The 27,418-nt window shown below is 48.3% G+C and overlaps 1 protein-coding gene across 3 annotated transcripts in view; it reads right to left on the bottom strand.

The window, feature by feature from the left end:
• FAM78B (family with sequence similarity 78 member B) overlaps positions 1 to 27,418 on the bottom strand; it is a 93,182-nt gene that overhangs the window by 65,174 nt on the left and 590 nt on the right. The window lies entirely within an intron of this gene.

Genomic DNA, 27,418 nt, shown 5'->3' with positions numbered 1-27,418 from the left:
CACTGTCTGCTCAGTGAATGTATTTGTACCGCACTCTACAGTTTAGAAAAACGCTTGCTCACCTTATCCCCTTCACTTCTCATAACTATGGTGTGCAGCAGGTGCTATTACACTCCACTTAAACACGAGGAAACGAAGCTCATAAGGGAGAGAGGAAGGGCCTGAACTCAGATCTTCTCCTTCCCAGTCCATCACTTTTTCTAATGACCTACGGAAAAGGAATGTTCCAGGCTGACCTCATACAAAGAGCATGAGTTGGAAGAGAGGACACCAGGTTTCTGTGCCCAGAATGTTAGACTAGGAAAGAACTTGCGGCTATAGCTGAGGGATGGCAAGCAACTGCATTTCATGTGTGTACTCAGATTTTTGGCAGTGGCTGCTGGCTCCTGGGAGCATGGTACTGAGGACCCTGGGGCTGCTCAGTAGGGCAGCGTGCTGTGATCGATTAGCCACATCTGCCACAGGGATGGAAAGGGCTAATGGGACCAAAGATGTTGCCTAGGGCCATATCTTCTTTTTCTAGTCTACCTATTCATTTTGTAGATAATAAAATTAAGTTTATCATAAAATTAATGTATTCGAAGTCACACAGCTGGACAGTAACAGAGCTGAAATTTTAATGTGGGACTCTTGAATACATGTCCAGTATTTTTTCACTATGTCATGCCATCCTGGTCCTAATACTTACGGTTATGGCTCCATAAATATGGAAATATGAGTCCCCTGTGACTCCATTTCCTCACTCACAGATTAGAGGAAATAATTTCTTTTTTATCCATCTCACAGAACTACTGACAAAATGAAAAGCCAGAATCCCAGAACTTTCAGCTCCCAGGCCCATGTTCTTGCTACTGCACCAGGATGCTATCAATAGATCTGAAAACATTGAAAAGCATAAGCAACCCTAAAAATGCAGATTAGTATTATGGGAAGCGAAGAGTCTGGAGCCCTACATTCCACTTCAGTTACATCTGCTCCACACCTGCAGGCTTTCTCGCTACAGCCTCACGTGCAGGAGCTCAGGAAGAATTAGAACAGGAGAGAATCAGTCCCCCTGGAGGCAGTTGGTCCCAGGTATGTTTCAGAAGAGAGCATGTGGCTAAAGGCAGAAACTCCTAATAGGAGCTCTGATATCCTTCTCATCCTCTCCCTCCTGCTCTCCAGAGTGGACGTCCCAGATCTAGTCAATGAACATGAACTGTGTAACTGGAACATGGGACATCGCAACTAGACTCCCACCTCCTCAGAATAGATGATGGTAGGAGGGTCTAGTGGGGAGTGAGGCTGAGTTTCCTGGGTCTCCAGCTGGGGTTTTCCTCTTTGTCTCCCACTTCTGCTCCCTCCTCACTCTCCTCATCAAAGGCTCCATCTCTACCTCCCCTGCTCTCTATCTCCTCCTCCTCTTCCTCCTGACTCACTTATTGATCCTTCAAGCAAGTTGCTCATCCTCTGTGGTCCTCTTTCTTCAGCCTCAATATCACAGTGATATCAAGGAAAGACAATCTTCCCATCCCACCTTGCAAATTTTTGAAGTGCCTTTCATAAACACAGCCACTGCATCTATCTTGTCTCTCTTCTTGGAGTGAGAGTTGCCATAGAGTGGAGGTCACAATTTGACCTAGAGGTGTTAGAATAGAGAGAGATCACTCATCTTAACTAGTCTCAGACTCATAGGATTGTAGCGCTATTTAACCAGCCAGATTCTAAGTACTGAAAGTATCCTTGAACACAGAGAACTGAATAGCTCCCAAGCAGCCCATTTTGGGGGTCTAAGAAGCTTCTACTCATAACACTTATTTTATTTCTGGATTATCTCTGCTCTCTAGAAGGTAGATTCCATGAGGGTGAGGATTTTTGTCTGTTTCATTCATTACTGCATTCCTGCTGCCTAGAATAGTGCCTGGCATTTGGCAGGTGCTCAATAAATATTTGAATGAATTAATAATTGGTCTTGTTTCCAGCCCTTGGGGCCTTTCAAGAGTCTAATCCTATTTGTCTTCTATATGACAGCACCTCAAATAATTAAAGACAGCTGTCATGTTCCCTGAGTCTTCTCCCTCCCTAAGCATTTACAATCCTTTGAACATTATACGAAGAATATCTAGACCCTTTACCATCTTGGGATGTTCTCTGAATGTGCTCCAGAATCACAAAGTAGAAAGGGGTACATCTGAAACTTTCCTGGCTAGCCTATGTTCTCATTTTACATACAAGAATATGGAGGCCCATAAAAGTACAGAGGCTGTTAGAAGGAGAGGCCTGGGTTCAAGGTTTTATTCAGTAGGAGATGGGCCAACATCAGAAAAAGCTGAAATAAGCTCCAGGATGCAGAAACTTTGTAGGTAAAACACATCCAAGACCAAGGTATTTCCCATCTTCTTGATGCTGTCCTCATGAGCAGCAGAATTCCAAAATAGGTACCTCCAAAAACACACCAACCACTATGGCTCTCTATGCAATTAGACTCTTTACTCATTCAACATACATTGCTGAGAAGACAGTAAAAGCTATGGACTGTGCTGGGCTTTGGGGATACCGAGTTGGAAAAAAGAGGTGTCTACACACTTGACACTTATAGTCTAGTGGAGAAACCCAAGCAAATAAACAAAATGGCCACAGTGACATAGGGGCAGAGTTCAGAGGGAGCAGAGAAGGAGAAGGAGCCCCTAAGTAGCCTTGGAGAGGTGAGGAAGGCTTCCTGGAAGAGGATGCAGCATTTGAGCACCAAGACCACATGTGCCTGGGCTGGGTTTGCACTGGCTTCAGATTGGACCCTGATACGTAGGTGATGTGCAGCTGGCAGAGGGGACTGCGAGGCTCGTCTTAACCAGACTAGCAAATCCCACCAGCTGCTTTTCCTACAGACACTGTCAGTCAGGTCTGTGTTGCCGCAGAAATAGCATAGTATGATGTTTCAACCAGAGAGCTGAACAGCTTTATTAGAGTTCCTCTGTTGCTGTTGGTTCCTAAGGAAGCTCCAAGTTGGGCTATACTGCTTTCGGGGTGGAGATAAGAGGCTGGACTCTTCCAGGATGTGAAGCTCGGGTGGCAGCCTCCCTACCACCATTGCCAGACCCCCCTCAGAGGTAGGATGTGATGAAGGCCATGCAGGATGCAGGGGAGGGTGGAGGCAGGTTTTCACAGACCTCTTGGGAGGACTGCTTTAAATGAGCAGGAAAGAGTTGTAGAGCACACGTGTTTCTGACACTCTATAGGAGGGCCAGACTCTTCTAAGGTAGAAGATAACCTTTCTAGAAGTGGGTAGGGCATTCCAGGAACAGAACTGCTACCTACCCATCCCACTGCCCCCCACCCCCAAGCCTTATAATGTGCAGGTCCCATGTCCAGTCTTTTCTCCACAGCACAATCCACCGCCAACATGTGGTTCCTAAGAGCTGCCCCGGTCCTGGAGAGACAAGGCTGACTTGCTGGGCAAGTGGAGACTGCAATCGGATGAGTGAACCGGCCCGGCTGGACGGCCACTTGGGAGGATTTGGATTGGACAGAGCAAGTGAATATGCAAATTGGACTCCAGACATTGTTAGCAGCTAGAAACCCTGATTATAAATCTGGGAAGCCAGACAGCAGTGTTACAGAGCTTTGGGCCTTCAGGAAACGAAAGGGCAACTAATAAATCTGAAACTTGACTTTGTAACTTAGCCAGAGGAGGGAGAAAGGCGCCATGGTCTCTGCTGGAGGGTGAATGGTGAAACTAATCTGCAGGAGGTCTCTGTCTTCTGCGAGGTTGCTCATGCTGAGTAAGTCAACATGGCATGCCTCAGTTTCCCTTATTGCAAACAGTGGGCTAAGTGGCTGATTACTAGGAAACACAAAGTGGCTTGCTGAGGTTCCTAAGAAATTGCTTGATGGTAAAACACAATAAAGAGACCTTTTTGGGGGCATGATTTGCATCAGTCCTGAACACTGGTCTGTAGCACAGAGAAGAGAGGAAGTGCTTGAAGTTTACAAAATGGTTTCCCATCATCCTGTTCACTCTCAAAACAACCCTGTGAGGCACGTATTATTATTACTAAGGTCTCCGTTTCTCAGATGGAGACCACAGCTCAGAGACACAAGGCAGCTTGCTCAGAGTTCACAGTCAGCTAACAGCAGAGCAGTGACTACAATCTGGTCTTTGGACAACAGAGCCCAAGCTGCCTTGCTGCCTCTGTAAGAAAAAGTACAATTGTCTCCCTTTATCCACGGTTTCACTTTCCATGGTTTCAGTTACCTATGGCCAAGTGCAGTCCAAAAATATTAAATGGGAAATTCCAGAAATAAACAATTCATACTTCTTTTTTAACTTAATGTTGGGCAGTAATCACTGCGGTTATAGGTACACTCCCAGTTTTGGTGTCTTGTTTATTAGTCATCCTAAGCTGCCCTCCGTCACTCAGTCTTTTTTTTTTTTTCAAGACTGGCACCTGAGCTAACATCTGTTGCCAATCTTCTTTTTTCTTTTTCCCCAAAGCCCCTCAGTACATAGTTGTATATTCTAGTTGCAGGTCCTTCTGGTTGTGGTACGTGGGATGCCACCGCAGCATGGCTTGATGAGCGGTGCTAGGTCCATGCCCAGGATCTGAACCAGTGAAACCCTGGGCTGCTGAAGCGGAGAACACGAACTTAACCAACTCGGCCACAGGGCCAGTCCTTAATTCATAAGTTTTGTGTACGGTTCTGAGTAGCATGATGGAATCCCTTTACCCAGCATATCCAAGCCGTAAATACTACCCACCTGACTGTCGCAGTATTGCAGTGCTCTTGTTTAAGTAATCCTTATTTTACTTAACAATTGCTCCAGAGCACAAGAGTAGTGATGCTGACAATTTGCATATGCCAAACAGAAGCCGTAATGTGCTTCTTTTAAGTGAAAAGGTGAAAATTCTCAACTTAAGAAAAAAAATGGTATGCTGAGGTTGCTAAGATCTATAGTAACTTTTATTTACCATATTGCTATAATTGTTCTATTTATTATTAGTAATTGCTGTTAATCTCTTGCTGTCTCTAATTATAAATCAAACTTGATCATAGATATGTATAGGAAAAAATAGTCCAAATAGGGTTGGGTACTATCCATGGTTTCAGGCATCCACTGGCGGTCTTGGAACGTATCCCCAGAAGATAAGGGGGACTACTGTAGCTGAATAAGAGGGGCATGAAGTGTTCATAAGGTGGACACCCTCTTCATGTGTCAGCAATGCTCCCCTGACGTTAAGGCCAGCCAGTGAGGGGTAGAACACTCACAAAGGGCTCACCTGCCACTGTCCAATGGACATGCATGAAGCACCCACTGCGGCAATGACCGTAAGTCTGCCCTCAGGTCTCTAGTGCGATGAACAGGTCAACATGCAATTACATCATAGTGAGACCAATGGTTGATGGGGCAAGTGCCCCATGTTGAGCACACCAGAGGTTTGGGGACATGGAAATCTCTGTGGGTCTTACTCCAGTTACTGAGCAAGACACTCCGCTCCCTGAACATCCTAACAGCATTAAACAATCAAAGGAAGAGAGGGAATATTGCTACCTGTGCATTTTCCACAGTTTTGAAACTTCTTTGTCTAAGACAGATTTTCTTAAAGATATTGTAAGTGAGTATTTACTATGTGCTAGGAGCCGGGACCATATTAGGTACTTAAAAATTTGTTAAACAAATGTAAGATCTTCACAAAAACTCTGCAAGGAAGGCTTGTTTATCCCCATTTCACAGAAAAGGAAAGTGTCCTCTTCTATACGTCCTTTGTCATATCCACATGGGGCTTGGCAAAGGGTGCCCTACAGAAAAGTGGCAGCTACCAGATGCACAGTCCACGACAGCTGGCACTGTCTTTTGCATGCACGCTGACGGATGCAAAGCTGTACAGGCCAGGCACAGACTCCAAGTGCCCCGACTCCGGAGGTGGGAGACTGCTCTGAGCTGGATGGGGAGGAGGCAGGCTGGCAGGTGCTAGGCTGGTCCTGCAAAGTCATGGTGCCCTCTGCACTCCTGGCAGCACACGCCAACTGTGAGAGGTCCTGAGTTTCCTTGCCCTGAGCACAGTTCCCCTGTGATCTGATTGGCTGTGAGGGGGAGCGGCACAGTGGCAACCAGCCCTTCTCTGCCTTGGGGTATGTCTGCATGGAAGGGGACGGCTGCCTTGTAGAGGTCTATACCTAGGTAGGTCACTAGGGACATTGTGCAATGAAAAAATATTGTTGGTGGGGGTGGGGGGGTGTCAGGCTGCACAACAAGGAGCTTCTAGTGTCCTGGACAACTTGGGTCTATTGCAGCTTGGGACTCTGTCCCCAGAAATCCACTTCCAGTCTGGAATCTCCTAGATGCCTAGGTCTTTTGAGCGACCTCTACCCGCCAGACCTGGGAAGACTGCGTAACTGAGGCTAGGACGTGAGGCAGCAGCAGAAGCCTTAAGTCCAGGGAAAGGCACTTACCAAGCGCTGGGCAATGAGATATGATACATGGTCCTTCTCTTCAAGGGGCTTGGGGTCTAGCTGGGACAAGAGGGAGACTATTTTTATATGAGGACTGACCATAAAACGAAGCACCTGGTTTGGTCTGTGATTTGAAGAATCATTTTCATTACTTTAAGTTTGTGTATAACCTTGTTTATCTCCTCGACCAAATTATAAGTTCCCCAAGGGTGGAGCCTTGTTTTCTGAATCTCTGACCCCCATAGTTGTAGCACCCAGAAGGCACTCAGGCCTCTCTCTTGTGGAATAACGTGTGGGCAACGGGCTGCATCAAGTGGGTTAGTCTGAAATCTACTGAGTCTCACAGGCCTAGAACAGTGGGTGGACTGGACAGTTTCTACCCCGAGTCAGGCAGTGTGACAGGCTCTAGGATTCAAACACACATAGCACAGGGCTTCTCAGGTCAAGGAGCTCAATTCAGAAAGAGTGATGGTTTGATCGACAGTACAAGAGGCCACAGAGCCCAGTGGTTACGAGTGTAGACTCGAGTCAGATCACTTCAGTTCGAATTTCAGCTCTAAAGAGCTGTGCAATCTTGAGAAAATCACCTAATTTTTCTGTGTTCATTTCTTCATTTGTAAGTGGCAATAATGATAAGAGTACCTAGCTCATAGGGGTGATGTGAGGATTAAACGAGTTGATATGTGAAATATTTGGGAACACATAAGTGCTAGCTTTTAACGTGTGGTAGAGGCTGGGACAGTGGCAGGGAGGGACACCTAATCCAGAATGGGAGGAGGATGCCAGAGAAGGCTCTCTGGGGAGCTGCACAGGTATCTTCTAGGAGAAAGGAAGGTGAACTTGGCTGGGGACCTGCATGTGCAAAGGCCTAGAGGCCTCATGGCTGGGGACTGCATGCAATTTGGCGTGGTTCTGGCTTACCAAGGAGGGAGTGGCAGATGTGACAGGTTAGAGATGCTCCTGGTTCCCTAAGCAGGGAAAGTCAGATCACCAGATGTGTGACATTACTTGCTAAGGAGCTTGAATTTTATCTTGAAGGGCATGGGGAACCCTGGGAGGCTTTTAAGTAGAAGGGGGTGGCATGATCAGATTTATATTCTGAGATGCCCACTCTGACGATGATGCAGAGAATAGGTGGCAGAGGGGAAGAGTGTGGAGATGGGAGGCCGGGAGGCCGGTTAGGAGGCTGTGGCAGTAATGCACGTGAGAGGAGGTGAGGCTTGTACTAAGGGAGTGGGGATGGAGAGAAGAGAGCAGACAGATCTGAGAAAGATTAGGAGGTTAAATGACAGGACTGGCAGGTTAAATGACAAATACTAAAACAACACCAACAATAATACATATTGAGCCCTTAACCACGTGTCAGACCTTTGCTAAACACTTGGCATGGATCATCTCATTTAGTCCTTACCCAAACCCTACAAACCTCACAGGGGTGGTGTGGGTAGGATGGCGAGGGAAAGGATGCCCTTAGGGCCTGAGGACAGTTGAGAAACAACCTACTAACTTACCTTTGATGAAAATAAAAAAGGAAGGAGATTTTATCAAGGACTAAGTAACCATGAGGCAGCCAAAACAGCTGACAAAAGGCACCAAAGAAATCCTGAACCCAAGTTATTGGGTCCAGTAACCAGGGTCCCCAAGGGATAAAGGGCAGTGGGTGCCTACTTTTAATTACTCAGGAAATAAATACCAAAACTCAAAACTGCCTGACAGTCTTTCAAATGCATGTGTGTGTGTGTAAGCATATACAAGAGAGGGAGAGGGGGAGAGGGAGAGAGGGAGGGAGAGAGAGAGAGAGAGAGAGGGAGGGAGGGAGGGAGGGAGAGAGGTGGGTGGGGAGAGAGAGAGAGGTAGAGAGAGAGAATATGTTTTCACAGATTCATGCATGCTCAGGCATTTGGATGGGAAGAAAGAGCTGTGAGTAAGGGAGGGGTCTAGGAATGGATGTGATCCTCCTTATGAATGATCTTGATGTGGGTGTCACAGGAATGAAATCAACAGATGGCAATAATTTTGTAGGAAATGAAAGAAACAGATTTAAATCCAGGATCACAGAAACCCTTAAACTGCTTCTATGCAAGGGAGGCATATGAACATTAAATATTTCCTAAAGGATTAGCTCAGTTCTGAAAGGTGGGAGGCAGGGATGGGGAGGAGGAGGCTGGCTGTCCTCATGATGGAGCAGGAACAATCAGAGCGTAATGGGGCGGGCGGAGAGGAGAGCAAAGAGTGGGCTCCTATTCATCTTAGGCTGTACTGGCTCTTGACAGACAGGGAGTGGGTAGCTGTTTATCTCTCAAACCACAGCTAATTTCTTCAGTAACAAGGCGTAAACTAACTTTCCTCAGGGCAAAATCTTCAGCTTCAAGGGAGAAAAGGCGTATCAAAGGTATAGAGCCCACAAGGGGAGGAGAGACCTGCCATTGCTTCACGGCAGACAGCCATCTCCACTGTGGTACCTCACCTAGAGGCTTCTCCATGAATTCATTCATCTTTCCATAAAAAAAGTAACCCTCTCTTCCAACCCCCTGCCTGTGTTCGTTTGAAAAAGCCAGAGATGGGGTAGGCGTTGGGGGAAATCGACACCACCTGCTAGACTGACTATCATTTTACAGGCACACATCAGACCCTAGTTCCTTGAATCTCAAACTCCGCCAAAGAAGACAGGTGGTAGGGCACCCTTAAGTTGGGGTGAATCCATTTTACTCAAAGTGAAGGATGTGCCGCCTGGATGGCTGATATCTACAGACTCACGAGGCCAAGGACTGCAGGAACCGCCATGCCTGCCACAGACTCGCATCTTTCCCATCAAGGTCGTTTCCATCACACTCATCTTTCCAAGTCAGAGGTGCCTCCTAAACATGGAACCAACGCAAGATTTTACAGATGTGCTTCCACCTGTCTCACTCCCCTGCCCAACCTGTCTGAATGGCAAAAATTCATCCCAGAGCCTGCCTGGCACATTGCCTTGCAGGGCATCCTGCAGGTTGGTACCAGATGCCATCATGGCATCAGCATTTTGCCCATGTTGTCAAAGGGAAAGAAGGCCTTTCAATGGGTGAAGGGGGTGTGGAAGGGTCTGTAGCCTACAGGACATTCACCTGCTTCCGCGTTTTATGGAGGAGGGAGAGGGATGAGTCAGATGTTTTCCCCCAATCCCTTTCAGCTGCTTTATGACTTTAAGAGAGGCCACAAAGCATAATCTTAGCAAAAGTCACCAAAAGATCTAGTTTTGAATTTGTATATTATCCAAGACAAGCTCAAGTCAGACACATTTTTGGCCCCAAATGGAGCCCATCTATGTAAGTTTTCTAAATGAAAGGTGACTCTTCTTCTTTTTTTTTGGTTGGCTGAACATTAAGCTGATGCTCAGATTCAGAACCTGAAAGTTAGTAGGATGGTAAAATGGACAAATAGTGGGCAAGAAGTCAGAAGATACTTTTTCAGTCCTATGTCTGAGCCTTCTGGCCTTGGACAAGTCACATAACATCTCTGAGTCTTGGTTTCTTCATTTGCGAAAAAGAGACACCTTCTCTACCTTCCTCTTACAGCTACTGTGAAGAGCAAAGGAAATGTTGTGAGCAAAAGCACTTTATAAGCTTCTATTACCAAGATGAAGGATGGTTATTATTAACATGGCTTGGAAGGTCCAAAAGCTTCCCTGAGGACAATTCAGGGGAATGCTTCAGGCCTTTAGTTCAATGGACTGATGTCTCAGAGTTACTGCCACTGCCATTGTGCTGAAAAGGATTTTGACCTCAAGGGCCAATTTCTACCTTCTCCATTCAGGGTTTTATGGCATCTGGGACCACAAAGCATTATGTTTATTTAGGATCCTGTCTGAGTCACTTTTTCTACCTCTGAATTAAACTTACTGATTATTGGGTCAGGGTGGCACATTAAGCTGATGCTCAAATTCAGAACCCAGAAGGCCAATAGGATGGTGAGGTGGAAAAACAGTGGGAAATGAGTCTTAGGGGACATCTCCATCAACCTCTCAGCAAAGGCAGAGAAGCCTCCCGAGCATTAGCATGCATTCCTTTTTGGCTCACAGGACCTGGAGTTATCCGGAGTGTCCTCTTTTGGAAGCTTTAGGTCCTTGGCCTTCTCAGCATTCAGTGCTCAGGCAAGGTCAACGACTTTGTGCTAATGACCCCCAGTCTCTCTTTGCACGTCTCATACCCAGCCACCAAGCACACGCACAAAGCCATCAGGGTTCCTAGAAAGTCTGAGCTCATAACCTCTTTCCAAGGCTTTGAGTTCTGGGTCTGGCTCTCACCTGGCTGGGGTTCAGGAGAGACCAGATCCAGAAGGAGATGATCAGAGAGAACCTTGCCCTCGGAGAGGTGGTCAGGGAAGAGCAAAGTGCAGCTTAGTACGTGCAGGATGGACACAGGGAGGGGAGATGGCCTCACAACCAGGACAGGAAAGGCTGGCTGTGCGTGAGGTAAGGACGGCCAGAAAAGTCCTAGGGGTTATGAAGGTGACAGTTGACTCCTCTTACTGGAATGCTGTGGTTTCAGTAAAAAGCAGGCACAATGCTGGGATAATAATGCCCAGATAAGAGTCAGTGAGCAAGAGGCATGGGGAAGTCCTCTCATGGCTGCTGACTGCTCGGGCCAGAACTTCTCCCCAAACAGTCCTCAGGATGAAGAAGTCAGAACCCATAAGGACGTGTTAGGGAACTTGCTCAATTCTGCCCGGAGAAGGCTGAACGAAAGGCAATTTACAGGGGTCTTCAGGGTCTGTCAGGCTACCCCTCCTCAGGTGGGCCTCCCTAACCATGAAGCCCACGGTAGACCCAGCACAAAGCCAGGCACCCAGCTGCTTACTAACACCAGCCGGGTGATCCCACCGTATAAAGGGCTTTTCCGCACAGTATGAAAAATTCCCCAGTCAGTACCGTCCTTGACACATACCAAGTAGTCTATAAATCTCTGTCCATTTAGTTGTTCATCCATTTTTAAAAAATTTAACGAAAACATATTGTGCCTGCAATGCATGGCACTGTTCTAAGCACTTTATAAATGATAATCATTTAATCTTCCTAACAACTTTAGGAAGTAGAAACTATTATTATCCCCTTTTATGGATGAGGGAGCAGTGGCACAGAGAGATTAGATAAGCTGCCTGAAGTCACACAGCTAGTAAGTGGTGGAGGCAGGATTTGAACCTATGTACAGAGGCAGCGGAGTTCATGTTTTTTAACACCATGTCACCTCCAGTCAAGGAAGAGTTAAGGGCAAGGACTCTTCAGTGACTGGTGGCTCTGAACTCCATGCCCTTTTCTACTGTTCCTGTTTATCTAATGCTTCATCTTTACCAACAACAATTACAACAATGACTCTCCAAGTCTGTGGTCCACCCATGGAGAAACCTCAGATGGATGTGAGGTAAGATCTGAGGGGTCTAGAGAGCTGGTAACACAAAGAACTCAAATCTTTGATAATATTTTTTTTAAAGAGTATTTTTATTTTTGGCTTACAGATAAATCTTGAAATACCTGTCTTATACTTGCAGTTTGGTAACAGTGTTTGCAATAGTTTTGTTATCAGATGTACAAATTATTTGCTGTGCCCAGCACTGTCAAGTCCTGCTTGGAATCTGAGGTTAATTTTTCTCTTTCAGCTGAAGCAATAATGTACTAATAAAGGTGTATGAATAATGGTGGTCAGAAGCACAGATGTGGAGTCCTTTGAACCTGGTTCTAGCACTGAAAGTCTGGGTAAGTTACGTGATCTTTCAAAAGCCTCAGCTACTTTAGGTGTGAAACAGAGAGAATATGAATTTAAATGAACTTCGAGATAAAATTTGTGTAAAACACCTAGCATCTCATGTTGGCCTGGTGCCTATCAGGTGATGACTCAGTGATGGCTATCTGGAAGAACAGGACTTACTCGACAGTCAAGTGGGTGAGAAGTTCTGATGGGCACTAAATGGAGACGGGGGAGGAGACAACTCATTGTGCCACGTGGAGCCAGGAGGCCCAGCTGACAATGGGGGCTCAGACCCTTCCTCCCGAGATGCTTTTCTATTAGGCTGGTCATTCCTGGGGACACTCATTCCATCACGGAGCGTGTGTCTCAGAAAAATCATAGGCTTTCATAAAAAAATACATTCACTGAATTCAATTATTATAAAAAACACAGACAAGTTTTAAAGTAAAAATTTTTTGAGGATCTCTGCTGGTTTGCCACCTAGCTTTCTGTAGGACCTTGGACAATTCTTTTTACCTCTTTTTTACATCAATTTGGTCAATTTTTTTTTTTATCTGTAAAATAAGGGAGTCAGACTGGGGAACTCCAACGTCTTTTCACCTCCTAAAGTTCTACCACTTTTTCTTTTTCCAGTATCAGCTACCCAAAGGGAGCAATCAGCTTGGAATTGGATGGCATGTGTGGCCACTTCCCAACTGCGTAAACCTCCCCCATCACTTAAGCTTCCTGAGCCTTGGTTGTCTCCCTTGTTACCTGGACAACAATAACACCCTCTCTAAGAGTGAGAGTGAGGCACCACAGATGTAACACACACGAAAGCATTTTTATAAATGCTGAAGTTCTAGCCTAGCCTTTTGTCACTGGAGTCTAGCTTTATGTGACCCCAACTGCCTTGAGATTGCCAGACCCCAGAATAGCTCAATGCAGGGAATTCCCGTCCTCAACCACCTCTGGAGAGAGCCAGCCTGCTGAGTGCCAGGGCAATGCCAGGCATGTGCGACTCCTCAGGGGTCCCTAGTTAGCCTTCCAAACAGCAGACAGCTTTGCCTCCCCGCCCCCTTCCCACCCTCCCTCCTCCTGTTGGTCCTTCTCAGAGCCATCTGGAAGAAAAGGACTCGAACAAGCTCACCACCTGCCAGAAGCCAAATGCCAGTGCAAGATGAGTCCCTGGGGTAAGGCCCAGAGCAGAAGAGCAAGGAAAGTTGGAGCCGACTCTTTCTGAGTCTCTGATGCTACAGAGAGACACTGAGGATGGCTGTGCACAAGCGGGGCCTCGAGGCTTCTTGGGAATGCAGCTTCCTCTCCAACAGAACATTCTGGCTTGTCAAGGCAGATGCAGGGCCCTGAAGTGTGTACAGATGGGTGACAAATGCAGTAGTCATTCAGCAGAGTCGCTTACAAAGAAACCGTGTGCACTGAGGCAGTGGTACACAACAGTCAGCTGTGCCCAGTGCACAGCGGGGGTCTTGCTGGACTCTCTCTTGGCCATAGACCCAAGACTCTCACAGGTCCTTGGCTCCCCTCTTTACCCTTAATGTCAGATTGCTAAGAAACTTCAGCTCCTTTTACCAAAGGGCCTTGCCTAGACAGGCAGCTTGCTTTGAAAGACATTCATTGAATCCACGGTTGAGCTTGCAAAATAAATCCCCAGGTGTCAAAAATAAAGAAGAAACTGAAACCAAAGAGGTAAACAGCCTCAGCCTCAAAATGTATAAAGTCACAATCGAGCGCCTTACAGGAAGAGTAAGGAACACACTAGCATAGTGAGAAATTTCCAAAGACCTCCTCAATAATTGATAGACAGAGCAGATAAAACTTGGCAAGAATATAGAACATTCGCACAACACAACTTACAAGCTAGATCTTATGGACAAAAGAAATAATGAAAACACTCATTTCAAGGATACATAGTAGCCAATCAGAAATATGCAGAAGTTGGATGGAGTAATCCAGAACTGGGATTTTGAGCGCCTATGGAAACTCATTTTTGCCAAGGAGCTGCAGGTCAAGGAGATCCATCTCATTTTGTCCTGGGTCATGCACGTACCAGAATGTTGACCCACACGGATGGCATCAGAAAAAACTGAACACCTGAGACTGGAAATGATTGCAGGAAGACCTGTAGCAGCTCAGGAGCTCACTGCTACCCCAGTCAACTGGTCTGTGCTCTTACACTCTGATATATATGTTAACTCTTGACCTGTCCTAGTAAAGACAGCCTGACCATCTAAATCTGCATGACCCTTTCAGTCAGCCTTGCTCCAGGTCTAACTCTCTGTCTAATTATGCAACAGTTCCACCTCTGAGAGTCTTTTTGCCAGTGATTAAGCAACCCCACGGGTACTCAGATGGTCTAGATTCCCTGTGGGATTCAGGTTCTGAAAAGACAACCTCTTTCAGAGACATTCGAGAGAAGCCCAGGCAATGATCGGTGCAGGAGGAAGCCCACCATGGCCGCACAGGAGCTGCTTTGGTGTTCCTGTCTCCTACCCTCCCTTCCGTCTCAGGAACCTCTTAGCTGGGGCCACTCAGCTTAGCCACCTGACTGAAGACTGTTACCTCTGGGGGCTTTTCAGCAGAGAAGACTCTGGAGGGCGGCTGTTCTCTGGCATCAGGGGTGGAGGTGAGAGCGGCTGCTTGGTCCTCCCAGGCTCACACCCGGGAGGCTAGGACAAAGCTCACACGTCAGTCCGGCCTTGTTGGGCGGGTACTACACTGACCATGGCTTCCCTTGGCCCTGTCTACATCCCATCAATGGTCCTCTTTCCTCTATCTTAGGGTCTGTTCTTGACACCTAGGCTTTTCTAATGGCTACCAAAGAGACAATGGCAGTGAACCACATTCTTAAACTTCTTTCGTCCCCTCTCTCTGCTACAGACTTACTGTGAGTTGACCAGCCTCGAATGCTGGTTGAGTCAAGCCCCTTCCCCCTTCCCCACCCACTCTGGGAAAGTCCCCAACACTCTGGTCTGTGTTTCAGCTTTCTCATCAGACCTCCAGGCCTCTAGTTCAGCTGCCCCTTAAGTCACATGTAATTTTCTTTATAAAGATCATCCATGGTTCTTGAAATCCCACTCATGAAATGAAAGTGGAGGCCCAGTGCAGGCTCTGAGGGCACGAGGAGAACAGAGTGGCTCATGGGCTCCCAGGTGCAAGACAGTGTTGCTCCTTGGGCTGTGGGCCCCTCTGCATTTGCATCTGTCACCTCAGAAGGAGAGGGTGAGCCTGACAGGGAGGACCCAGGAGGACAGAGGGCCTGGTGGCAGGCAGCTGACTAAGGCCCAGCAGCTTGAAACAGTGGCTGGCCTGAGAAAAGCAGAGGGTCAGAAACCAAGCAGGTAGACATCAAGACGGACACAGAGACAGTGCAAGCAGTGGATAGGGACAAAGGCAGGCAGGAGCCTTCAAAAATACCAAAGAATCAGGCAGTGGGGCTGATCAGACAGGCACAGGGAGCCCTGAAAGTTACAGGACTTGAAAAGATCATGCCAGGCTGGTGGGGCACTGGAGAGAGGTCCAAGTAGTCCAGGAGATCTTAAGGTGCCTCCTCCTTCAGGGAGGCCTCCAGCGAGGGCTGGAGGTAGGTCCCTAGCGCAAGTTTTGGAAGGAAGGGCCAAGGCTGGAACAGGACTGTGGAAGCAAGAGGCAGACCTGTGACATCACCCTGGATTTCCAGAGTCCTCCTCAGGAGAAGCAGCTGGAGTGGGGCAAAGACTATAGCTTTGGAGTCAGACAGACAGGCAGAGGTGACAGGCTGCTCGGAGGCATAAACTCGGCCCCCATGCAGTTCTTCCCTTAGATCCTGACAAGGCCCCAGCAAATTGTTTGGTGGCCTCGAACTGCTCGCTGCTGCTCTTCTCCACCCCCACCTCCTTTAGAGAAAGCAGACACGGCACAACTGGATCATGCTCCTAGGCTAAAATGCCTCAAGTTAACAAAAAAGAAAAGAAAAAAATGGAGAGAAATGCAACTAAAATCCACAACAGAAACAGAGTCTCCAGGCGGCTGGGGTATCCCTCTCAGACGTCCCCATCTGTTATGCTCCATGGGGGCCTCCCAGCTGAGCCCTGCTGTCAAAGGAGGGCCCCTGGCCCCCTCACAATCTGTCATCTTTGACACCACTTGGATCTTGTTTCCTCTGGAGCTGCCAGGGGCCTTGGAGCTACCTTGCCTGTCTGTGGGCAGGGGGCCAGGGAGCCCATGGATGGCATCAGCACCTGGGCTGGGGCAGGGGGTGTTGAGGGGTGGAGGAAAGGGATTCTGGGTTGTTGGGTATCCAGGCTGAATCTCAGTTTCTCCATACATGTCTCCCTCGGGCCGCCAAGCCCTCCATTTCCTGCCATCTGTAATGGGGGTCTCTGGGGAGACCCTCTCCTTTCTTGCTTGCTAATCACTGCCTACAAACACTGGGAACAGGCTGGTCTCTCTGCTCCCAGCAACTGTGTAGACATCCCTTGGGCAGAGCTGAGCTCCTCTCTGTGGTGCCCAGGGCCAGGTTCTTCCTGCAGCCTGTAGCCTCTTGAGCAGGCGGCCGTCTCTGCCCACAGACTTGGACCCTCAGCAAACAGGGTTGGGGGGGGGGGTGGATAAAAAAATAGGAGGTGGTGACCCCTGATTACTACTTTGCAGACTAAGGGTGCCCCAGCCTTGACCCACGGAGTGAGCCACCTGCTCCCCATCAGGGCCCAGTGTGGGCCAGTGGTGAAGAACATTGGCCATGGAGTTGGACGGACCTGGGTCTGAGTCCTGGTTCTACCACTCACTAGTTTGTGTCACTGCCCCTCTCTGGGCTTGTGTCCCCGTCTGTGAAATGAACAGCTGGACTGGATGATTTCCCATACTGCCCTAACACCCTGCAAGTCAAGGATGATTCTGTCGACCCACCACTTGCACTTTCCCACCTGTTTTGCTACTCTTTAACCTAGACTCTGCTATGACTGGTAGCTGGAAGGGTAAAGAGTGCCGACGTGGGTGCTGGGATGGTCCCTTGAGTCTGACCCCAAGACCCTGGTCTCATTAACATCGTGTCCTGACCAGCTGAGCAAACCAGCTGGGAGGCGAGGAGGCTGGCTATTTCCAATTTGGTTTAAACCCTTTGTTTCCCAGGTCTCCTCAGCAAAGACAAAAGCAAGCACTCAAAGAATATCCTGAAGACTCCCTATTCCTCCATTTGTTCATTCATTCACTCCATCAGTCATTCATTCAACCCTTAATGAGGCAGTATAACATCCTAAGGAGTCACTGGAATTCTGGTTTCTAATCCTGGCTTTGTCACTTACTAGCTGGGCAATGCTGGGTAAGCCACTCAACCTCTTTAGGTCTCAGTTTCATCATCTTTAATATGGGGAAAGTAATGGCACCTGCTTCACAGACAGTGTATATGAAGTACTGAGCACTACTCAATAAGTGTTCAACAAATGGCTGTTGTGGTTATTATTGGGTTGAGTAAGTTGCTTATGGCCTCAGGGGGACACAGACAATGAGCAAATACCTGCCCATTCCTCAAAGTAGACACGTGTCCCAGCAAAAGACAGGCTTCCTGGCTCTGAAGGCCAAATCTTCAATAGGAGTTTGGGTTTCGTTTTTTTGGCACAAATCTCTTTTCCTTCCTAAAAAATGTGAAGGTTGTTCACGGAAGGTTGAAACAGATTCTCAAATATTTGAGTCACTTAAGAAAAATCCAGTCTTGAATCGAGCTCCCCAGGCTCAGGTGTGGAGACTGCCATTTTGGAATGGAGGCTTAGCTGGTGGCTCTTAGGAGGAGGAAGGATGAGAAGGTAACACCCTGCTTTCTTAGAGCAAGCATGTCCAAAACCATTCAAGCCCCACACCTCCCCACATACCCTGGCTCCTGACCCCTTCCCCCTGACCCCCATGCCAAGGGCAAAGCAACATCTTATTTGTCTATTTCTGGAGGTTCCCAGGCTTGCCAAAGCCTGTCCCTGCTGCCACTCATGCCCAGAAGCCCTGACCTCCTTGGCCTGCCTGCCCCTTCAGGATGCTGCTGAGCTTCCTGACTGAGAATGCCAATTTATTGCTTCCTATTAGCCAGACCTCTGACAGCCTCTCACCTCCCCGGCCTGACATGAGCCTGCAAACCAGCTTGGAAAGGTCAGGCCCCAAGAGAGGGAGCCGGCCAGAGGCTTTCAGAGGCAGGCCTGTCATAGTAACCCCACTGAGACGCCATCAGACAGCACATGGCCTTATTTATTCTGTTTTAGTCTGACAGCCTGAAAATTTCTCTTTGCTTTTGTTGGACACATTTCAATGTTCCTATCTACCCTCTCTTGTCTCCAGAGGCCACAAGTGATGCCCGCCAAAATGCCCATGTGCTGACTGATCCAGAGGTGCTCAATGTACACGGCTCTGAGGACGACCTCTCTCATCCCCAGCTCCTGTCCCAGGTTGGCTGACCTCACATTTGGCACAGGAGGCCAGGAGTTGGGAGGCCTGGCCACCAGGCCTGATTCTACCAGCATCTGCCAGGGTGACCTTGAGAACATTATTTAATCTCTTTGAGCCTCAGCTTGTTTATGTAAAATGGGAAAAACAGTTGCCCTACGTAAGTTTCATGACTAAGGTGAAGTTCATTATGTGAGGTCCCACACAAAGACACAAAATTGTGAAAACATGTATATAAGATATATTAAAAATACATTGGAAAGAAAATATTAAAAATAGTTTCAGACGGAAATTATTTCAGGTGTTGGTTGACCCAGGCTGGAAACTCCACGCCGTCCTGAGCACGAATGGCATGGCTTACATGCTCTAGCATTGCCCTGCTCCTGCGTCCTTGGCTCCTCACCTGAGCCTGACTGATACTGTCACCTCTGGAGGGCCCAGGGCTGGGGCAGTCTCCATGAGGACGTGGCTGAGGGACAGACATCATGCCCAGGGACTGAAAGCGGCCAGGGATGCTGTCCAAAATCCACAGCTTAGAGCAGATCTGAGAGGGTGACTTCTGGGTGGGGCAAGGGGAAGCGACCACCCTCCTCTGACTATGAGTGGAAAACAGCCCTGGAGCTGGAGGTACAGAGTGAGCCTTTCTCCTCCCCTCTGGCTCTGAGCAGGGCCGTGGGGAGCAGCGGCTGAGGCGTGACAGTCCCCTCTCCAGAGTCTCAATGCTTCTTTGCCTGGGGAAGCTGCAGGGCCACAACCACAGCCTCCCTGTTCCTTGAGGCTGATCCAGAGTCATCCTCTAGAATAATAACAGTCACATTCTAAAATAATACAAATAATATGCGCACAACACATTACAGTTTGGAGAACTCTTTCACAGTTGTCATCTCACTTGATTCCTGACCCCCAGGGAAGGAGACGGGACAGATCTCATTAACGTCTATTTACATGCATGCAAACTAGACACTGAATTGGTAAGGGACCTGCCAAAGGTCACACGGCTGGCACTCAAACCCAGGTCTTCTGAGGTGAACCCTTGTGCTGGGGATCCAGCAGCTGTATCTTCAATTGGCATGGTGAACAGTTCCAACTGGCTTGTATCAGAACCTAATGAGGGAGCAGGGTCCACACAGCTAACATGGTGGCCTGAGGGGGCCTTGGAAAAAAGAATAAGAGTATAAGAATTCCTGGGAGCCAGAGGCATGTCCGATGAGCTGATGGTAGAGCCAGGGGTCCTTCCCATCCCCAGAAGGGGATCCTCTTTCTCCTCCTAATCATTTGTCCAAATAGCAATTGTCTGGAGAGTTTGAGGGACAAACAGACTCCCAAGTCCAGTAACTGAGTGGTCCGGGTGACTGTCTGCCAGGGCCCAGGCCTGCCCATCAGGGCTGACACATGACCCACAGGGAAGCTCCTGAAGGCAGTGGCCCAGGGCTAAAACCTGCAGCCCAGACTGGCCAGCCTGGGGTTCCTGAGAGCTGAGGCAGTGTCCCCCTGCCCCCAGGGAACGAGCTTCTCAGCCACAGACAGAACTGGCTCCCTGCCATCCTTGCTCCCATGCTCTCACAAGGATTCGGCTCTCACTGCTAATCGCTAGAGCCACTCTCAGGGGCAGTTCGAAGAGGTTCGCCTACAGACCTCAGAACAACTTCCAAAGGGGTGAGGACACACACAAATCAGAAAAAAACAATACAGCTGGGTCCATTTTGGAACAGAAGAGAAAACTATTGAGGCACAACGATATTTTGCAGAGTGAGTGTGGAAAGCCTCCTTCCTAGGAGGTAAGGCCATCGATTAGAAGCAGAGAAGTCACGGCACAGGGGCTGACTCCTGGCTCAGCTGCCTGCTAGCTGTGTGGCCTTGGACTAGCTATGAACGTCTCTGAGCATCACCTTGGTCTCACTCCCACCTTGGTGAGTTCTCCATGAGGCCATGTGGAAAGCACCCAGCTCATACACCTTTCACGTCATTTTATGCCCCTTCCCTGCATTTTCCTTCCCATAGCACAATCTCCTAGACTCACAAGGTGTTCCTTGATACAAACAATTCTCCCAACACTTGCACACCCGTATTCTCTTTACTAAAACCCATCACAACAATGACTCCAAAATACCTCACTGATTCAGACTGCTGAGAATGAGAGGCAACTCACCCCTGACTCTGTCTTTGGGGGGAACATCCCTCACTGTGGGCTTCTGTGCTGGTGGTGTGCGGGCTCCAGCCCTCCTGGGGACCCTCCGTGAGTGCTCACCAGAAGGCTCTGTTGCTGCTAACTTCATGTGATTTCTCTTCTCATAAGGGCCAATTTATAAATGATGGCCACCTCCTGGGGCCTGTATGGTGTTAACACAACAGAAATAGTGGCCCCTCTGGTATCTGCGACAACTTTCCTTATCAGTGGACAGAAGTGACTGATTGAAAGGAAGCTGAAGAATGACCAACTTGGGGCCTGTGGGCAACCCTGAGCTTCTCAAGAAGCATTGAGGAAGAGAGCCAGGCCCAAGACTGCAGCAGCCATCAACACTATGTTTTCTAGAGCTGATGTGAACAGAGTGCTGACCTGTCCCCATCACAGCTAGGCCAAGCTGTGACAGTGTACAGACAGGCAGGACATGGGGTCAGAAGATGTCTCAGCTCAGCCACTTATTAGACTAGTCATCCGACCTCCCTGAGCCTCAGTTTCCTCATCAGTAAGACAGGCATAACACGAGCATCGAGCTCACAGGTCACAGGGAGGTCAGACAAGATCGGAGTGTGATGCAAATCAGAGGGAAAGGGCATTTGGGGATCTTGCATCAGACTCTACATTTCCTTACTCAATCAGCAGCCTTCTTTCTTAACCTGGAACACGAAGCATCTGCAGACCTAGCCCCAAAGACAGCCTTTGTCTCTGCTGCCCCATGGAAAGTCACTGACCTTGCAGTCCAGCACCCTCCCAGCTCATCTGTCCCTGCTTTCTCTGCCCACCCAGTGCCCGCACAGCCATACTTTAGCATCCCAGGCTACACAAGCCACATTGCGTTTTTAACTCCCCGTTGCTTTCTCCCCTTCTAACTCTTGTCCTAATCATTTGTCTCCTCCCCTGTTTCCCCGACCCCCTCCAACTCTGGAGTTGTGCTTTATCTCCAGTGAGCTTAATACTTCCTGATAAGACCAGCTAATCCTCTGCTGCTCCTCTTTTGCTGAGATGGAGAAGATTAGAGGCAAAGGGTTAGGCCATCTCCCCTTCAAGGGCACTCAGGACTTTAATATGGGAATTGGGTCCTGCTTTCTGATCCTGAGTCTCGATGCTCTAGACTGGGGGTCCCCAACATTTCTGGTGATGAGCAGCTCTAGCTACTGCCAGATTATGAACCCCTGACTGGGGATGTGACAGGAATGGGGGATGGGTGTTGGCAGAAATGGCCTGGGGACTCATCAGGCTCCCTGGACAGATGGGCTGAGCTGGCCTTCAAGAGCTAAAAGCCCAAAGGAGGCATTTCTACGACCAGTGAGGGCCACTCTCAAAGCCACACTGCACACGCAGGCAGCATGCAGCCATGAACAGGAAGAGGGGTGTTAGCTCTGGTAAAAATGACCTACCAGGCAAGGTATTTAAGCACTGGCTAGGCCATGACCTTGACAAGTCCTGGGACTCAGGCCATGAGTTAGGGATGCAGGGGGAACAGAGCTACGACAAGGTTTCTATGTTACATCTCCTTCAGCAGACACTGTGTGCCACTTTAAAGGCAGGTGACATGAGAGTGAGGCTTCAGTGTTTGCTGAACACCGCTCCTGGTATACAGAACACTGCGGGCAGAGGGAGGAAGTGACAGACAGAAGCTGTGTGCTGAGGAGCAGTGGATCTGATGGGGCAGTGCACATGACACAAAATGGCACAAAAGCACAGCAGAATTCATCTGTTTATGCGCTAAGTGACTGCTGGAGTGTCTAGAGTTCAAGAGCTTTGTAGGGTTAGCCTCAAGTTTAACGTGAAAAGCTAACACATAATTTGTTGAAGAGGACACAGAATATTTGAGGTCAGAAAAGTGGTTCACTTATTTATTTTTATCAAATGTTTATTGAATATCTCTATGAGCCAAGAACTGTTCATAGAGAATAAAATGGATATAATATCTGCTTTCATGGAGCTTAAATTCTAGTAGATGGGTCAGATGTTAAACAAACATCCAATTACCTTCTTACTAACTGTAACATGTAAAAGAATTGTGCATCATTATGGAGAACCCTAATTTAAACGCTGAAATCAGGGGTGGCCTCTCTGAGGGGGTAACAGCTGCGACTTGAATGAGGAGTAGGAATTTGCTAGAAACGGGCAGGCAAGAAGAGCATTTCAGACAGAGAGCAGCATATGGAAAAGCTCTGAAGTGGGACAAAGTTCGTTCCTTTCAGGAAACGGAAAAAGGCTGACACGACTTAGGAACAGAAATTCAGAGAGCGGGAAGAGATCTTCAGATTTTATCCCAATTGTAATGGAAAGTCATTAAAGGGTTTACGCAGGGAAATGATAGCATTTACATTTTTAAAATATCACTCTGCCTGCCGTGTGGGGAACAGACTGGAAGGGGGACAAGAATGGAGGTGGCAGGTTTGATGAGAAAGCCTCTGTTGCAGCAGGTGGTAGTTGATAGCGACATGTCCTAAGATGGTATGGGCAGACGCAGAGAGTGTAGCTGGATTACAGATGTGTCTTGGAGATTGGGATGGGTAGGATGTGACGATGGGTTGATGTGTGGAGAAATATCTAGGATGACACACAGGTGTTTCTGCTCGAGCAACTCAAGAACCAGAGGTTTTATTTACTGAGATGGGGAAGAATGGTAAAGGTACAGGTTTTTGGCGGGAGCTGTTATGGAGATCAAGAGTTCAGGTTTGGACACATTGAGCTTGAGATGTCTTTCAGACAGCCAAGTGGAAATTGTGGGTAGATACACACACCTAAACTGCAGGTGACTGCATATCACAAAGCATCTGCTGCCGCTGAGATGAATGAAATTACCCAGGGAGACTAGAGAATGAGAAGAAAAATGTCCTGATGAACTGTATTTTGAGAGAAGGTAGAGAAACAGCTGGAAAAATAGCATGAAAGCTAAAAGATGGGAGTGATTCAAGATGGAGGAAGCTGCCAACCATGTGGAATAGTGCTGAAAAGGTGAGTGTCTCTCAAAAGTGCCTGCTGGATTTGGCAGTAGGGAAATTGCAGATGAACTGAGCAAGAATAGTTTCGGAATGGATAGGAACCAGCTTGGACTGAACCCAAACAGGCAACAGAGGTGGGTGGGTACAGTCTAACCCTCAATAACACTGGCTCTGAAGGAGAAGAGTGAGCTATGACCTCCTCAAGTTCTACCCAGGCCAAGGTTCTCAGTTGGCAGTTGAGATGGCTTCCATGCCATCAGGCCTGGGCTGACTACAAACAGTTCCCTTATAGCTCTAGAAGACAACGAACATGGGTTCAGAGAGAACAGGAAGGGCCTGTAGCCATTGTTGGCTCTCCCTTGACCTCAGCTTCACCTCCTCCATCCTTGGCACATGAGCCCCATTCCTTGTTCAAACCTCACTCAGGAAACCTCTTGGGTGTTGTACCCCAGCATTCAAAACCATTCCATCATAAAGGTCTTGTGCCCCAATTGAAAAGCTCCTGCATGCCCAGGAGGTATGAAGAAGGTGTATAGAGGCACCTGACACTCTGGCTAAGAAGACCTGACCTCAACCTTGCCTTTTCTAGATCATATCATCCTAGGCCTACCTTAGAGACCTCATCTCCCACTGTTCTCCTAGCTGAAACTCCACCCCAGCCTACTTACGCCCCTTAAAACATCTTATATTTTCTTACCTCCATAAATTCGCTGTTTTTCCCCTTTAGAATTAGTCCCTCCTCCTTGCCTAGTTGACTCCTATCCATACCTCTAGTCCAGCTCAAGTCCTTAGACCTCTAGAAAACCCTGCCTGGTCCCCTACTCCTCTCTCCGGCATTTTTCCTACACTGCCCTGGCTTTCTCTGCATGTGTCCATACCTCCTATGTTGAGGAACAGTGAAACTGCCTGCTTATTCCTTTGTTTTCTTTGCTGGTGCCTGTACATAGGTGGCACTTGGTAAATATTTGTTTATTGACGGGTTGATTGAGAAAGTCAGTAGCCCATCCTCCCTGAAGGATGAAGCCTTGCCGCAGTCTCATCAGGACTGCATTAGCAGGGTTCACCAGGGCCAAATGAGAAATAAATGGGTGCCACAAGTATTCGCCAGCCTGGTTTCCATAGAATCATTTGAGGAAGTTGCAAGCCACTTGAGTTCAAGTTCAAATTAAGCTCTGGCCATCACGATCATCAACTACTTCAAATGCTCCTTTAGAAGCCTACCCCTTCTTGCAAGTGTTGAAAATTTAAACCACAAATGCTCATGCTCTCTTTTGACCCTGTAGACAGAGGTTTCTTGCCATTTTAAGTTGTGGATTTCCCCTGGCATAGACCCCTTTAAAATTTGAAAAGGAGATTTTTAAGCTACACCCTCTTATCATATCATGCTTCATGTAACAAGAGCACTGCACAGGGGTGAAAATTCAGCCTGCGGTGTTTTTTCCACTCAAGGTACTGGCTAAATTAGACATAATAACAAATAGTCTGCAGCGACTTTCATGCAATATGAGCTCCCATTAAAAAGTTTACACTGGTGAAGTTCTCAGGGCATAAACATTTTGCGGAAATTGCTTCAATCAAATCTGGGCTCCAAAGCGGCCTTTAACGCGTGGCAATTATTGCAACCATGAAAAGACAGGTAGACGGTGGACATGGATCTATAATAATATGCTTTATGATTTCCTAGGGACTATTTTTGCCCCCCTGCATCAACAACATGAAAACCAAGAATCTTAAAATACTACAAGTGGCAGTTTAAAAGCAAAACTTTTTTCTAGACCCCAAAGGCAAGAATTCAGCAAGGAAAGGGCAGGGAATTTGTGTCCCTCAGAGCTGGCACTGATTCATGCCCATGAAAGTTGGTTCCAATGTGGACACACTCTTCCACAGATTCAAGGAAATTCAACTACCACGTCTGTTTATATCTCAATTCGGCTTCTCCTGAGGTAGAATATATTTTCTTTTATGGACAGAATTATTTATTTATTTGCTTTTGATTTATTGTTTTACAAGAGACGTGAGGCAACGGAGAGCCCTGGTTGTGCAGAAAAGGGAGGCTATTTCTTCTCAGTTCCTCCTGGCTTCCTCTACAGGGGCTCCAGGCTGCCATGACTGCCCCCTCCCTCCCCTGCAAGGTTGCACACTGCCATCAGGGCCAGGCCAGGGAGGAAAAAGGGAGGGCACCCTTGCCCTGTCTGGGGCTTTCTCTGATTTGGCTGGAAATAATGGGTTTCTAAGAAAAACAGCTATAAGAGACACGTGTTCAGATATAATCATTCTTTTGAGGGTGTGTCTGCTTTTAAATGGCATGATTCACCTAAAATAATATGTCCCCCATTTCTCACATCCAGCTGCCTTCCAGAAAGACAAGAACACGATGTGCAGAGGCATAGAGGAAACTGGGCTCTCACACATCCTCACTAGGAATGAACTTTCTCCAGCATTGAGCTTTCATGCTTAAAGAGAAAAGTTCAAACTCTTGGGGGAGGGGGTGCTGAGACAAAGCGAACTGTCAAAATTCCTTTCAGTACCTAAGACTAGTGTTAACTTACATGCTTTCAGAGTGCCATAAAAAACCTGCACACTGCTGCTAAAAAAATGGTTTGACCTTTTAAAATGGAAACTCCCCCACCCCATATCCATATTCAGTAGATGAACCTTGGGAGCTCTAGAGTTCTGGATTAATAAATGAAATGAGGCTGAACTTCCAGAAAAGGGTTTCCCTATAGGCTGTAGGCTAATTAGGGTGCTCCACACCGACACTGTAACGGCAGGCAGAACGCGACCCCAAACCTTTTAGCCATTGTAGTTGCTAACCGCTCAGAGTCTAGTTCTGAAAGGAGGCTGAGAGGGAGTTAACGAACATTTAGTAAATACAACAGCCCTGGACGCGACCGCCCGCAGCCTGCGGTTCCAGGGCAGGCTGTCGGCCCCTGGCGGCCGAGGAGTCGCCGCGATCCTTGGTCTCCACCGCAGCCGCCGAGCCCGGCGCGCGCCGAGCGGCGCTGCTGAAAGAAGTTGGAGAGCTCCCAGCTCGCCGACAGGATTCGGCGGTGGGCGCCGGGGAATCCCTTCGAGCGCCGCAAATAGTAAAGTTTTGAAGTAAAGACCCTAGACAAACAGGAGACCCGTACTTTTCTTAAGCATAAGGGGGACACCGCGCCGCGCCAGCCGGAGACCGCTCGCACAAGGCCATCAGCCCTGCTCGGGTGGGACACGTCCGGTGCCTTCCGGCTCCCCATCGCCCCAGAACTCGTCCAGAGGGCGTTGAGCCAGAGGCGCCTGGGCCGGGTTTGCGGTTCCGGGTGGAAACGCCTCTAGGTTTCTTGGCCTGGGAGACAAGGGTTCGAATTCAACAGTCGGAGGAGCAAGAGCAGAACTACCAAGTCCCGCCAGGACACCCAGGACCTTCTCCTCCAAGCCCGCTCTGGTTTCTCCAAAGGACGCGAGGCACAGCCCATGCGCCCCCGGCAACTCCACTCCACACCTCTTTCCACAGGTCCCCCCAAACTCTTCCTGGGAAACCTCACAAAGCACTGACGGCGCCCCGAAACTCCCAGGACACTCGCCAGCCATCCCCACCTCTGTCTCTCGAACCCTCCTTGTCGCGTTCTTCCCGCCCCGCATCGTTCTCCTTGCGTTCAGGGGAGTCAGAAGCAAACCACAAGAAAATGCCTTCGTAAGGAGCCTCCCTACACCCGCCCTGTCACTGAAACAAAAGGGTAGGGAGGAGG

Source organism: Equus asinus, chromosome 25, assembly GCF_041296235.1.
Source record: "Equus asinus isolate D_3611 breed Donkey chromosome 25, EquAss-T2T_v2, whole genome shotgun sequence".
In the NCBI taxonomy this organism is placed as follows: domain Eukaryota; kingdom Metazoa; phylum Chordata; class Mammalia; order Perissodactyla; family Equidae; genus Equus; species Equus asinus.
Note: the sequence above shows the minus strand (reverse complement) of the source record. Positions and strands in the feature narration are given on the sequence as shown.